Raw genomic sequence first — 14,895 nt, 5'->3', positions numbered from 1 at the left:
ATAGAAAAGCCATTGATTTTTGGGGGTTAATTTTATAACCTGCTACTTTGCCAAAGTTTTGAATCAGCTTGAGTAATTTGGGAGTGGAGTCTATGGGATTCTTTAAATACAAGATCATGTCATCTGCAAAGAGGGAGAGTTTTATTTCTTCTTTCCCTATTTGGATCCCCTTTATGTCTGCATCTTGTCTTATTGCTGTAGCTAGGCATTCTAATACTAGATTGAAGAGAAGTGGAGAGAGTGGGCATCCTTGTCTTGTTCCTGAGTTAAGAGGAAATGGCTTTAGTTTTTCACCATTGAGTATAATGCTGGCTGTAGGTTTGTCATATACAGCCTTTATTATATTGAGGAATGTTCCATGGATTCCTAATTTTTCCAGAACCTTCATCATAAAGGGGTGTTGGATCTTGTCAAATGCTTTTTCTGCATCTATTGAGATAACCATGTGGTTCTTATTCTTGCTCCTGTTGATGTGATGAATAATATTAATTGATTTGCGTATATTGAACCAGCTTTGCATCCCTGAAATGAATCCTGTTTGATCATGGTGTATGATTTTTTGGATGAATTGTTGAAGTCGATTGGCCAAAATTTTGTTGAGAAGTTTTGCATCAATGTTCATCAAAGAAATGGGTCTATAGTTCTCTTTCTTTGATGAGTCCCTGCCTGGTTTTGGGATGAGGGTTATGATGGCTTCATAGAATGTGTTCGGTAGTGAGCTTTCTCTTTCAATTTCATTGAAGAGTTGGAGGAGTATTGGTGTGAGCTCTGCTTTGAAGGCCTTGTAAAATTCTGCTGTAAAACCATCTGGTCCTGGACTTTTCTTAGCTGGGAGGTCTCTTATTGCTGTTTCTATTTCGATGCTTGATATGGGCCTGTTAAGCTGGTTTAACTCATCTTGGTTTAGTTTTGGCATGTCAATATTTGCTAGGAAAAGGTCCATTTCTGTCAAGTTCTCAAACTTATTAGCATAAAGTTTTGAGAAGTATTCCCTTATAATGTTCTGAATCTTGGTTGTTTCCGTGGTGATGTTTCCATTCTCATCTCTGAGTTTATTAATTTGGGTGTGTTCTCTCCTTTTTCTGATAAGGTTTGCTAAGGGTCTGTCAATTTTGTTAAGTTTTTCGAAGAACCAACTCTTTGTTTTGTTGATTCTTTCTATAGTTTTTTTGGATTCTAATTCATTTAATTCTGATTTAATTTTGATTATTTCTTTCCGTCTACTGGATTGGGGTTTATCTTGCTGCTCTTTTTCAAGGAGGTTTAGATGTGTCATTAAATTATTAGTTTCCGATCTCTCCAATTTGTTGATGTAGGAGCTCAGAGCTATAAACTTGCCTCTGAGTACTGCCTTTGCTGTGTCCCAGAGGAGCTGGTAATTTGTGTGTTCATTTTTGTTGAATAGCATGAACATTTGAATTTCCTTTCTAATCTCTTCCATGACCCACTCATGATTCAGCAGTGTGTTGTTCAGCCTCCATGTGATACCGGACTTTCTTTGGTGGCTTTTGGTGTTGAGTTCTAATTTTATTCCCTTGTGGTCAGAGAGAATGCAAGGTATAACTTCAATGTTTCTGAATTTAGACAAGTTTGCTTTGTGGCCTAAAATGTGGTCTATTTTAGAAAACGTCCCATGTGCTGCTGAGAAGAACGTGTATTCTGATGCTTCTGGGTGAAATGTTCGGTAAATGTCTGTTAAGTCTAGTTGATCTATGCAGCTGTTTAGATCTGCGGTTTCTCTGTTGAGTTTTTGCCGAGTTGATCTATCTAGTGGGGAGAGTGGTGTGTTAAAATCCCCAACGATTAATGTCTTTGGATCTATCTGGGATTTGAGGGAAAGTAGTGTTTCTTTGATAAATTTGGGTGCTCCATTGTTTGGCGAATAGATATTTAGAATTGTAATATCCTCCTGAAGGAGAGATCCTTTAATTAGTATGTAGCGACCTTCTTTATCTCTTCTCACGAATTTTAATTTGAAGTCTATTTTATCTGATATTAGGATTGCAACTCCCGCCTGTTTATGAGGGCCGTTTGCTTGGTAGATTTTGTTCCAGCCTTTAACCTTGAAAATATGTTTGTTTTTACGGGCAAGATGTGACTCCTGCAGGCAGCAGATAGAAGGGTCTTGTTTTTTAATCCAACTAGACAGTCTATGTCGCTTAATTGGAGAGTTCAGTTCGTTAACATTAAGAGATAGGACTGAGAGGTATTTGGGAGTTCCTGCCATGTTATCCACCTTCTTGGGGGCTGTGAAAACTGGGTTCTTCCTAAGGTTCTTGGATTCTCAGTTTGGGTGCAGTTTCTTGGCCTTTGTTGCGTTCTTGTTGGTTTTCTATGTGTAGGACATCTTTAAGAATCTTTTGCAGGGCTGGTTTGGTGGAGATGTATTGTTTCAATTTTTCTTTGCTATGGAAGGTTTTTATTTGGCCTTCAGTTATGAAGGAGAGTTTAGCTGGGTACAGTATTCTTGGTTGATAGTTGTTTGTTTTTAGGGCATGGCATACATCATTCCAGGCTCTTCTTGCTTTGATTGTCTCTGGTGGGAAATCTGAGGTAATTCTAATTGGTTTCCCTTTATAGGTGATTAACCTTTTCTCCTTGACAGCTTTAAGGATCTTTTCCTTGGTCTGGGTTGATCCTGTGTGGATTATAATGTGACAGTGGGATGTCCTATTCTGGTCTGGTCTATTTGGGGTTCTAAAAGCTTCTTGTATCTGAATAGGCCTATCTTTTTGTATGTTTGGGAAGTTCTCTGCTAGGATCCTGTTAAACAAATTTCCTAGACCATTAACTTCGGTTTCTAGGTGCTCCTCTACACCCATTATCCTTAGATTGGGCCTTCTGATGGTGTCTTCCAGGTGTTGGATAGACCTATCATATTTCTTGGACTTGTCTTGGATGGTTGTATGTTCTTTCTCTATAATATCTAGGCTGTCTTCAATCCCTGAGATTCGATCTTCTGCATGGTCTAACCTGCTGTCAAGACTCTCTACTTTGTTTTTTATCTCTTTTCCTTCTAATTGGTCAGCTTTGATGGCTTCAAGTTCTTTGTTGAAGCTCTGTTTTAGGTCTTGTATGAATTTCTTTACTTCCTTAATTTGGTGTTCAGTGTTTGTTCTCAAATCACTTAGTTGATTGGTTATGGTTTCTTTGGACTCCCATTCCTTCTGTTGGGTTCCATTCAGCCTTCCCTTTGTGGTCTCCCTGACTTCCTTCAGCTCTTTGTTAATGGATTCCATGAATGTCTTTAGTGATCTTTGTGTATTCTCTACCTGGTCTCTTAATTCGTGAATTACTCTTTGATTAGTTTCCTCCCTTCTGTGGGATTCCTGCAGTTCTCTTTGAGTGTTCTCTGCCTGCTCACGCCATTCCTCGCTTTCTCTTTGAGTATTCTCAAGTTGTTCACGCAAATCCTGTATCAGTTTTTGAGAAGCTTCCTCACGCTTATGATGTTCCTGTATAAACTTCTGGGATGCCTCCTCTCTCTCCCTATCACGCTCATACAGAGTCCTTTGTACATTGTCAAACTTCTCATTTATCATGTTTGCTATTAGTGTTTGTAGAGGTATTTGGGAACTCTCCTCTGGATTATTCTTTATCTGTTCTAATCCCTGATTATCAAGGTTGGGAATTGAGATACCCGAATTTGCCATTTTTCTTGTGTTTTTCCGGCTTACTCGGCCCATTTGAGATACAGATTGCACCCGTTTTGTGCTAGAACACTATCTTAAGGCAACCATCAACCAAAGTTTGCATTTGTACAGTCAATAGTCTACAGATACAATCTAGTTCAACAGATACATCTATTCAACATCAAATGACTATATGTTAAAGGACTTCGAACCGCAGAAAAGAATTTGGAAAACCAGAAATTATTAGGATTAGGGAGAGATGTGGGTAAAAAATAGGAATAGATTGGTGTGGGGAGGCACAGGGAGAGTTAACTATGTCCTAATCACAGTGCAGGAAATGGGTTGGGTAGGATGCAAGTAGAGAGAGAGAGAAAAAGAAGAGATGGAAAGGGGAATAAAGAGAGACCAGAAAAAGAATAGAAACGTAAAAATTAATGTTATTATAGAGGTTAAAAGACCGTCTATTTAGAGAGGAATGTGAATATGTTCAGAGAAGGGGAGGGACATAGAGGAGATGTGGAAAGCTTTAAGGATGGGAAAGGGAGAAGAAAAGATCAGAAGTTCAGTAGAGCTAGATAAAAAACAAAAAGATAATTAAGAATGAAAGAAAAAGAGAAAGAAGACAAGAAAAGAAAGGAAAACTCTCATTCACGTATTCCTAAAATAAAAATTATAAGATGAGAAAAAAAAATTACTGGAAAACAATTATTTTTTCAGAAGAGGCAAAAATTAAAGATTAATAAAAGTTTTAGAAGGGAAAAAATTTATATATATATATATATATATATATATATATATATATATAAGGTAACAAAAAACAAAAAACAAGCAAAAAAAAGAAAAGAAGAAGAAGAAAAAAAAAAAAAGAAAAAAAAGAAAAAAAAGTCTTTTGATTTTTTTTTTTGGGGGGGGGAGGAGTGGGAGGAATCCTGTATCTCCCTTTTGTCTGTGACCAGTCTCTTGTTGTAGTCTCTGGTCAGCTTGAGGTCCTGTGGCTTGATTGGTTTCTTAAGTCGGTTGGTTGGAAGAGGCAGAAAAATGCTCTGCTTTACCCAAGATTTTGAGATCCCCCTCCCAGGTTAGTTTTCTGGGAGGGTGGTCTGCTTTGAGAGTCACAAAAGAGGGGGATGTGGTTATGAGGCTAGGTTCTGGGTAGGGTTGAGGCCTTTCAACAAACAGTAGCTTTTCCCTGGGGCTATTTTGTGATAGAGCTCACAGCGCCCAGCCTGGAGCCATTCTCAGGGTTTCTGTTTTTCAATTGATTGTGGTGGCTGCTAGAGGGAGGGGCAGCCTCTGGCTCTGGTTACCCAGTGACGCTAGGCACTCCGATGGCTGGCGCCTGAGCTGGGTGACTTTTCCCTGGATGGAGCTGAGTCTGGCAGGTCACTTCGGCGTTAAGTTCTTGTGACCTGCTAAATGACTCGTTTTATTCCAAGGCCTGAGCTGGAGCTAGCAGCAACTCCGAGCTTTGTCGGTATCCAAGATGGAGATCACTGGTGCTGGGGGGGGAGGGGTGGCCTTCCCTCCTCTGCTCCCTGAGGAGTGAGGATGTCGGGCTTGTACTCACGCCGAGTCTTGGATCCTGGGTCGTCTCTGGTCTGCAAACAGCAGGATGAAGATGTTCGCTCCTTGTCGGTTATTGTTGGTGTTGACTAGAATCCACTCGTCCGCTGTGTCTGGCTCCTTTGTCCCCGACTCTCTGTGTCTCAGGTATGACTCCCGCGGCGGTGGTCGCCGCCGCGACCCCGCCGCCGGAGCGGCAGCTGGTGCGTTTCCTTGGCTTCCCCTCTCTTGTCTAACTCTCTGTCCTGTGATGGTACACTTGGTGTGATTCTCTGGCTTAGGACTGTTCACTGGAACTCTAAACCTACTTTCTATGCGAGAGCTTGTTCAGATTCCAGCTTCTCCTCCGCCATCTTCCCGGAACCCCTGTTAATGATATTATATGGATAAAGTAGAGTAAATAACCCTTCCATCTCAGAAAATTTGTATACATATTTTAATTGTAAAAATACTTTACAAAGGGGTCACATTTACATGAGCAAATAATGAGTACAATTCCTAACAAGCATTGTTACATCCTCCTTTATTTTTCCCCCATCATCCCTACCCTCCCACCTCCACAAATACACCCCCCTTCCCTGGCCTAAATTGTAACGTTCATTTTTCAACAGAATGTCTTGTGCATCTCATTGTTACAATGGGTCAACCTGTATCCCTATTTAAGCATTTTTTATTTCCCTTCCCCTCCCCAAATTAGTGAAACATATACATAGGATGTAGGGGCACCAACTTCAAATACAGTGAAAACCGGGCTTATAGTGTGGGAGAGGAACATACAAACAAAGAAAAAATATCCCATTGCACATTATAAGTACGTTAGAAACAATAGAGATAAAACTCCTTGTGTCCCTATCTTGGGGTTCATTTCCCTTAATATCATCTTATCTGGTCATATGCACATGGCTTTTGACCTTTTCTGCTTATCCCACACATATATTAGTTATTGAAAATAATGGAAACCATGGGACATATGTTTCTTTGGACTTAGCTTACTTCACTTAATGAATTTTTTTTCTAAGTCTTTGCAATTCCTAAAAAATTGGGCGATGTCATTGTTTCTGATGGAGGCACAGAATTCCATTGTGTACATATACCACATTTTCCTTCATCCATTCATCTACTGAGGGCCATCGGGGTGGGCTCCGTATCTTAGCTATTGTAAATAATGCTGCAGTAAAAATAGTTGTGCTGGTAGATTATTTGTGATCATTTGGTAAAATCCCCAAAAGTGGGATTGCTAGGCCATAGTGGAGCTTTTTATGGAGTCTTTTGAGGACCCTCCATACTTTCCAAAGTTTACACTCTCACCAAGAATGCCACATCCTCTCCAGCATCTGGAACACTTCACGAATTTGGGTGTCAACCTTGCGCAGGGCCATGGTAATCTTCTCTGTAATGTTCCAATTTTAGTGTATGTGCTGCCGAATTGAGCACAAAACATTTTTTTTTTTGGTCCGGTTGTGGGGCCTGAACTCTGGGCTTGGGCACTGTCCCTCAGCTCTTCAGCTCAAGGCTAGCGCTCTACCACTTGAGCCACAGCACCACTTCCGGCTTTTTGTTTATGTGGTGCTGAGAAATCGATCCCAGGGCCTCAGGCATGCAAGCCAAGCGCTCTACAACTGAGCCAACTTCCCAGCCCGCACAAAACATTTTTTATATATAAAGTGCAACTGATTTTCTTAAACTAGATAATTCAAAAAAGTAAGTTCAAAGGAATTTTCATGAAGTTTTAGAACCATGTATTTCTTACATAAGCACACATTTAAGAATAAAGTCAAGATTGACATGTCAAAAATTAAATAATTCCTGATAATTGTTGTTTGAGATGTGTGGGAGGAGGAATTCCATTATTCTATACAAGGCACCTGTCATAATGAACATGGCAGCAAGTGTTCAGGTTTGTTAAAATTTTAATGTTTTAAATGTATTTAAATTTGAGAATTTGCTTATATATGCCAAAATTAGGACGGTTTGGCAGGTCATAAAACTTTTCTATAAAGTATTTAAGATTTATGGTAGCAGTTATATGCTACTAAGTATGTACATTTCAGAGTTTATAGAAACATTACTAATGAGAATTTGCAAAGGTTTTGTGTAAAGAAGCAGAGTGAAGATTTAAGACTTTGTTAACTACACAGTTTCTGTTAAAACTTTAGAACTTCCATACATTACTTTATAAGTTCGTGAGGAACAAATGATGATACAAGCCATATAAAAAAGATGAGATGAGATGATCCATAAAAAGTAATCTTAGTGGGCAAATTTAAAGATTACTCATAGTCTATAAAACGCTTGTTCAACATCAAAATCTTAGCCAGTGTTAAATGTACAGGAATATGAGAAAATAGTAAAATCTAATTTGTAGTACCCTTCAAATACTTAAAACACTGATAATTGTTTTTTATTTTATTAATTATTAATATTTAATTATTAGTTTTCTTATTTGTGGCATTGTTCCCCTTGTAATATAATACAACTTTTTGTAAGTCGACATCAAGAGGTACTTTGAGAAGGTAACTGGGATGGCCAAGCCATTTTTTAATAGGTGCATGTGAATTTACAAAGAGGAAAATAAAGAACAAAATATTTATTAAAAATTTATCAAGTACAGTCTGAATCAGGAGGGATGATAAATGTCCACACCTAAAATCTTAGCCCTAGGCTGAAGCCGCGGTATTACAGAGTTCAGGTCACAAAAGTGAGAGGCTATGTTTTGTTTTGTTTTGTTTTTTATTTTGATTTTGTTGGTTATGGGGCTTGAACTCTGGGGCCTGGGTGCTGTCCCTCAGCTCAAGTCTAGCACTATCACTTGAGCCACACCACCGCTTTTGTCTTTTTCTACTTATGTGTTGCTGAGGAAACAAACCCAGGGCCTAATACATGCAAGGCAAGCTCTCTACACTGAGGCGCCTTCCCTGCTCCTGAGAGACAGTGTTTTAAAAAATCATCTAAACATTTGCTTTCTGCATTGGGTTATATAATGAAATATATGAATATCTTTTTATGTTTTTTGTAAATTGGTATACTTCTAAATTTATACTAACTTCAGCCACTTAATCCTTCTCAAAGTCATGAAATATCTCTGAGAGTTTGCTTCTGTGAAGATTGCTTTTGCATTTATAATTTCTCCTGAGTCTTTTTTATTTTTATCAAAATCATTTTATATTTTATGTTGATGGGTTATCATATATCAAATACCTTCAAATGTACATGAAGAGTTTAAAGATAGCAGTATGAATATTCTCATACAGCTCTTGTTTATCTGTTATGCATTTTCAGTATTATGATATTTCTCTCTCTCTTTCACTCTCTCTCATTTTCTCCCTTTCTCTTTCATGCTCCATGTCTGTTACTTATAATTCCTGCTGTCTTACTATTGTCCTTCAGGATCCACTGGTTTTGTGGGAACATGATAGGGACCAACAGTTTCCCCTGCATTCTTTAAGAATTATAAGAGTGACGTGATATTATTCTTTGCCATTCTAAATGGCAAAACAACATATCTAGGAATTCTTTTTCACTTTTACTACTATTATAAATTTTATTTCATATAAATCATAGGAACGGATAAGATACTTTAACTTGTGACCTAAAAGTTCTTTTTTCTTTTACAAACAACCTTTTTCTTTCATTATCAATAAGTAACTACATGTAGTGAAAACAAACCTATCCTATGGAAAGTAGAGTGAAGTTTTTCACAGGGATGAAAAACAAGGTAATGGGGGGGAGTTCTGGGAAGATGGCGGAGGAGAAGCTGGAGGCTAAACAAGGTCTCGCATAGAAAGCAGTTTTATAGTTCCAGTGAACATTCCTAAGCCAGAGAATCACACCAAGTGTGCCATCACAGGACAGAGTTAGACCAGAGAAGAAAATTCAGGCAAGGAGACAGATCTGAGCTCTTGACAGCAGCTGCCACTGAGACGGCAACGGTGGCAGCGGAGGCCGTAGCCACCATACCTGCAACACAGAGATTTCAGGACGAAAGAGCCAGACATGGTAGGCAAGAGGATTCTATTCAACACCACCAAGAACCGACAAGGAGCAGATACCTTCATCCTACAGTTCACAAACCAGAGACAACCCAGGAACCTAACGTCCTCAGAGGAGGGAAGGCCACCCCTCCCCCCCCACTACCAGAGATCTCCATCTTTGATACTGACAAAGCTCGGCTGAGCTGCTAAATCCAACTCAGGCCTTGGAAGAAAACTAGAGTCATTTAGCAGGTCACAAGAACCTAACTGATCTTCCAGACTCAGCTCTACTTAGGGAAAAGTCACCCAGCTCTGGCCAACAGCCCCAGGAGTGGGATTCTTCACTGGGTAATTAGAGCCAGAGGCTGCCCGATCCTTTAGCAGCCTGGACAACCAATTGAAATTCAGTAAACATAAATCCTGAGAGTGGCTCCAGGCTGGGCTCTGTGAGTCTCTCACATTCTAGCCCCTCAGGGGAAAGCTATTGTTTGCTGAAAGTCCTCAACTCTACCCAGAACCTAACCTAATCACAGCAACTCCAAACTTGAGGAAACACCCATCTCCCTCTTTTGTGATACTCAAAGCAGTACTCCCTCCCATTGAACTAGCCTGGGAGGAGGAACACATAATCCTGGGTAAAGCAGAGCATTTTTCTGCCTGCTCAAACAAATTGACTTAAGAAACCAACCAAGCCACAGGAAAATCAAGCACTGCAAGCAGACCAGAGACTCCAACAAGTGGCTGATTATGACACAAGGGAGATACAGAATCTTCTCAAACCTCCCAAAAAAAATCAAAGAACTTTTTCTTTATTTTTTGTACCTATTATAAATTTTTTTTCTAAAAGTATTTTTAAATTTTTAATTTTTACTTTTTGAAAAAAATTGTCTTCTAGTACCTTTTTTTTCTTCCTCTTATAATTTACATTTTAGAGGTTTATGTTTGTGAGCGTTTTTCTTTAATTTTTTTTACTTTTTTTCTTTTATGTTTAGCTCTATTGAACTTTTGATCCTTTTTTCTTTCTTTTTCATTCTTTTCAACTTTTCACTGTTTCGTTCTTCTTTGTGTGACTTAATTGTTCTGTTCATCCTCAGATATACCCGTAGCCAATTATTAGACCTTATCCCCCATTGTGTACACACTTAATCCACAAATTTATTACTCAATTTAAAACCACTTGGACTTAAATTCCTTATTAGGAGTACTACCTCTTTATATCTATATAATATTTTTTAAGTATCTTTATTATTAAGTTTTTCACATCCCCTTTATATCCCTCCCCCTCTCTCATTATATCCACATTCTTCTCTGAATATTTTGTTTTCATTTATGCATAATTTTTAAGGATTGCAATTTTTAATTTTGTGTTTTGTATTTTGTATTTATTCTTGTCTATTTTTCCCTTTTCTCTTTCTTCTTTTTAAACTCTACTTTCATCCTATCCAACCTATTTCATGCTTTAACATTAGGATTTAGTTAAGTTGTCTCCCCGTGCCTTCCCACATCTCTCTATTCCTATTTTTACTGCATCTCTCCCTAAATCTCATAATTTCTGGTTTGTCAAATTTTTCTTTGTGGTTTGGAGCCCATTAAAATATAGCTCTTTGATGTTGAATAGAAATATCTGTTGAACTAGATTGTATCTGCAGATTTTTGACTGTGCAACTACAGACTTTGGTTGATACTTGCCTTAAGATAGTGTTCTAGCAGAAAACTGGTGTTATTCTAATCCCAAATGGGCAGAGTAAGCCGGAAAAACACAAGAAAAATGGCAAGTCCGGGTGTCTCAACTCCCACTCATGATAATCAGGGGACAGAACAGATAAAGAATAATCCAGAGGAGAGTTCCCAAATAACTCTACAAAAAATGCTGGCAAACATGGTAAATGAAAAGTTTGAAAACATACAAACTACTCTGTATGAGAGTGATAGCGAGAGAGAGGTAGAAAACCAAAGGTCAATACAGGAAAATATTGAAAACCTACTAAGGACTCTGTATGAGAGTGATAGGGAGAGAGAGGAGGTAAACCAAAGGTTAATACAGGAATATCATGAGCATGAGGAACTACTCAGAAACTGATATAGGAATTGCGTGAGCAGTTTGAGAACACTAGAAGAGAAAGGCAGGAATGGCATGAACAGGCAGAGAACACTCAAAGAGAACTACAGGAATGGCATGAATGTGAGGAAGCTAAGCAAAGAGTAATACAGGAATTGAGAGAGCAGGATGAAAATACACAAAGAACACTAAAGGCATTCATTTAAACAATTAACAAAGACCTGAAGGAAGTCAGGGAGACCACAAATGTAATGGTGAATGAACCCCAACAGAAGGAATGGAAGTCGAAGAAAACCATATCCAATCAACTAAGTGATTTGAGAATAAACACTGAACAACAAATTAAGGAAGTACAGAAGTTCATACAAGATCTAAAACAAAGCTCCAACAAAGAATTTGACAGTATCAAAGCTGACCAATTAGAAGGAAAAGAAATAAAAAACAAAGTAGAAAGTCTTGACAGCAGGTTAGACCATACAGAAGATCGAATCTCGGGGATTGAAGACAACCTACATATAATAGTGAAAGAACATACAACCATCCAAGACAAGTCCAAGAAACATGACAGATCTTTTCAACACTTGGAAGACATCATCAGAAGGCCTAATCTGAGGAAAATGGTTGTAGAGGAGCACCTACAAACAGAAGTTAAAGGTCTACGAAATTTGTTTAACAGGATCCTAGTAGAGAACTTCCCAAACATGCAAAAAGATAGGCCTATTCACATACAAGAAGCTTTTAGAAGTCCAAATAGACCAGACTAAAATAGGACATCCTACCATCACATTGTAATCCACACAGGATCAATTCAGACCAAAGAAGAGATCCTTAAAGGAATCAAGGAGTAAAGATTAATCACCTATAAATTGAAACCAATTAGAATCACCTCAGATTTCTCAGCAGAGACAATCAAAGCAAAAAGAGCCTGGAATGATGTATGCCATGCCCTAAAGACAAACAACTATCAACCAAAAATACTGTACCCAGCTAAAATCTCCTGCATAACTGAAGGCCAAATAAAAACTTTCCATAGCAATGAAAAACAAACAACATTTGTCCAACAAACCAGGGCTACAAAAGATTCTTAAAGATGTCCTACACATAGAAAACCAATAAGACCACAATGAAGGCCAAGAAACCGTACCCAAAAAGAGAATCCAGGAACCATAGGAGTAATCTGGTTGCTGCTGCCCCCAAGAAGGTGGATTATATGGCAGTAACTCCCAAATATGTCTTAGTCCTATCTCTCAACATTAATGGACTTAACTCCCCATTTAAGTGGCATAGACTGTCTAGTTGGATTAAAAAGCCTGATCCTTCGCTCTGCTGCCTTGAGAAGTCACACCTTTCACATAAAAACAAACACATTTTCAATGTTAAAGGCTGGAACAAAATCTACCAAGCAAACGGCCCCCATAAACAGGCGGGAGTTGCAATCCTAATATCAGATAAAATAGACTTTAAATTAAAATTCGTAAGAAGAGATAAAGTAAGTTGATACATACTAATAAGGGATCTCTCCTTCAGGAGGATATTACAATTCTAAATATCTATTCGCAAAACAACGGAGCACCCAAATTTATCCAAAAAGAAGTAATTTCCCTCAAATCCCACATAGATCCAAAGACATTAATTGTTAGGTATTTTAACACAACCACTCTCCCCACTAGATAGATAAACTAGGCAAAAACTCAACACAGAAAATGAGACCTAAACAACTGCATAGATCAACTAGATTTAACAGAATATTTCACTCAGCAGCATCAGAATACACATTTTACTCAGCATTACATGGATCATTTTCTAAAATAGACCAGATTTTAGGCCACAAAGCAAAGTTGTCAAAATTCAAAAACATTAAAATTATACCTTGCATTCTCTCAGACCACAAGGGAATTAAATTAGAACTCAACACCAAAAGCCACCAAAGAAAGTCCAGTAACACATGGAGGCTGAACAACACACTGCTGAATCAGGAATGGGTCATGGAAGAGATTAGAAAGGAAATTCAAATGTTCATAATATTCAACCAAAATGAGCACACAAATCACCAGTTCCTCTGGACACAGCAAAGACAGGACTCAGAGGCATGTTTATAGCTCTGAGTTCCTACATCAACAAATTGGAGAGATCTGAAACCAAAAATTTAATGACAGATCTCCTTGAAAAAGAGCAGCAAGATAAACCCCAACCCAGTAGTCGGAAAGAAATAATCAAAACTAAATCAGAATTAAATGAATTAGAATCCCAAAAAACTTTAGAAAGAATCAACAAAACAAAGAGTTGGTTCTTCGAAAAAATTAACGAACTTGACAGACACTTAGCAAACCTTATCAGAAAAAGAAGAGAATACACCCTAATAAATAAACCCCGAGATGAGAATGGAAAAAACACCACAGACACAACCAAGATTCAGAACATTATAAGGGAATACTTCTCAAAACTTTATGCTAATAAGTTTGGGAACTTGACAGAAATGGACCTTTTTCCTAGCAAATATTGATATGCCAAAACTAAACCAAGATGACTAAAACCATCTTAAAAGGCCCCTAAGCATTGAAATAGAAACAGCAATAAGACAACTCCCATCTAAGAAAAGCCCAGAACCAGATGATTTTACAGCAGAATTCTACAAGTCCTACATAGCAGAGCTCACATCAATACTCCTCCAACTCTTCAATGAAATTGAAAGTGAAAATTCACTACCGAACTCATTCTATGAAGCCATCATAACACTGATCCCAAAACCAAGCAGGGACTGGTCAATGAAAGAGAACTATAGACCTATTTCTTTGATGGACATTGATGCAAACTTCTCAACAAAATTTTGGCCAATCGACTTCAACAATTCATCCAAGAAATCATACACCATGATGAAACAGAAATCATTTCAGAGATGCAAAGCTTGTTCAATATAAGCAAATCAATTAATATAATTCATCACATCAACAGGAGCAAGGATAAGAACCGTATGGTTATCTCAATAGATGAAGAAAAAGCATTTGCCAAGATATAACACCCCTTTATGATGAAAGTTCTGGAAAAATTAGGAATCCATGGAACATTCCTCAATACAATAAAGGCTGTATATGACAAACCTGTAGCCAGCATTATACTTAATGGTGAAAAACTAAAGCCATTTTCTCTTAACTCAGGAATGAGACAAGGATGTCCACTCTCTCCACTTCTCTTCAAGCTAGTATTAGAATGCCTAGCTACAGCAATAAGACAAGATGCAAACATAAAGGGGATCCAAATAGGGAAAGAAGAAGTAATACGCTCCCTCTTTGCAGATGACATGATCTTGTATTTAAAGAATTCCACAGACTCCACTCCCAAATTACTCAAGCTGATTGAAAACTTTGGCAAAGTAGAAGGGTATAAAATTAACCCCCCAAAATCAACAGCTTTTCTGTGTGCCAACAATGAGAAAACTGTGGCTGAAATTAGGAAAGCAATTCCATTCGTAATAGCCCCACAAAAATAAAATACAGAGGAATTAATTTAACCAAAGAAGTGAAGGACCTCTATGATGAAAACTTTAAAAACTTGAAAATGTATATCAAAACAGAACTTAGAAAGTGGCAAAAACAGCCATGCTCCTGGATTGGAAAGATCAACATCGTGAAAATGGCAATAATTCCCAACGCGATACCTATGAAAATTCCAA

General features: G+C 38.0%; 1 non-coding gene across 1 annotated transcript; it reads right to left on the bottom strand.

The window, feature by feature from the left end:
• Nucleotides 1–6,523: 6,523 nt before the first annotated feature.
• LOC138826578 (U6 spliceosomal RNA) lies at nucleotides 6,524–6,629 on the bottom strand. The gene has a single exon (XR_011371760.1). It is a non-coding gene; the product is annotated as a U6 spliceosomal RNA (small nuclear RNA).
• Nucleotides 6,630–14,895: the final 8,266 nt, after the last annotated feature.

The sequence above is a fragment of the Dipodomys merriami genome, unplaced genomic scaffold, assembly GCF_024711535.1.
Source record: "Dipodomys merriami isolate MVZ:Mamm:240054 unplaced genomic scaffold, mDipMer1.0.p SCAF_144, whole genome shotgun sequence".
In the NCBI taxonomy this organism is placed as follows: Eukaryota; Metazoa; Chordata; class Mammalia; order Rodentia; family Heteromyidae; genus Dipodomys; species Dipodomys merriami.
Note: the sequence above shows the minus strand (reverse complement) of the source record. Positions and strands in the feature narration are given on the sequence as shown.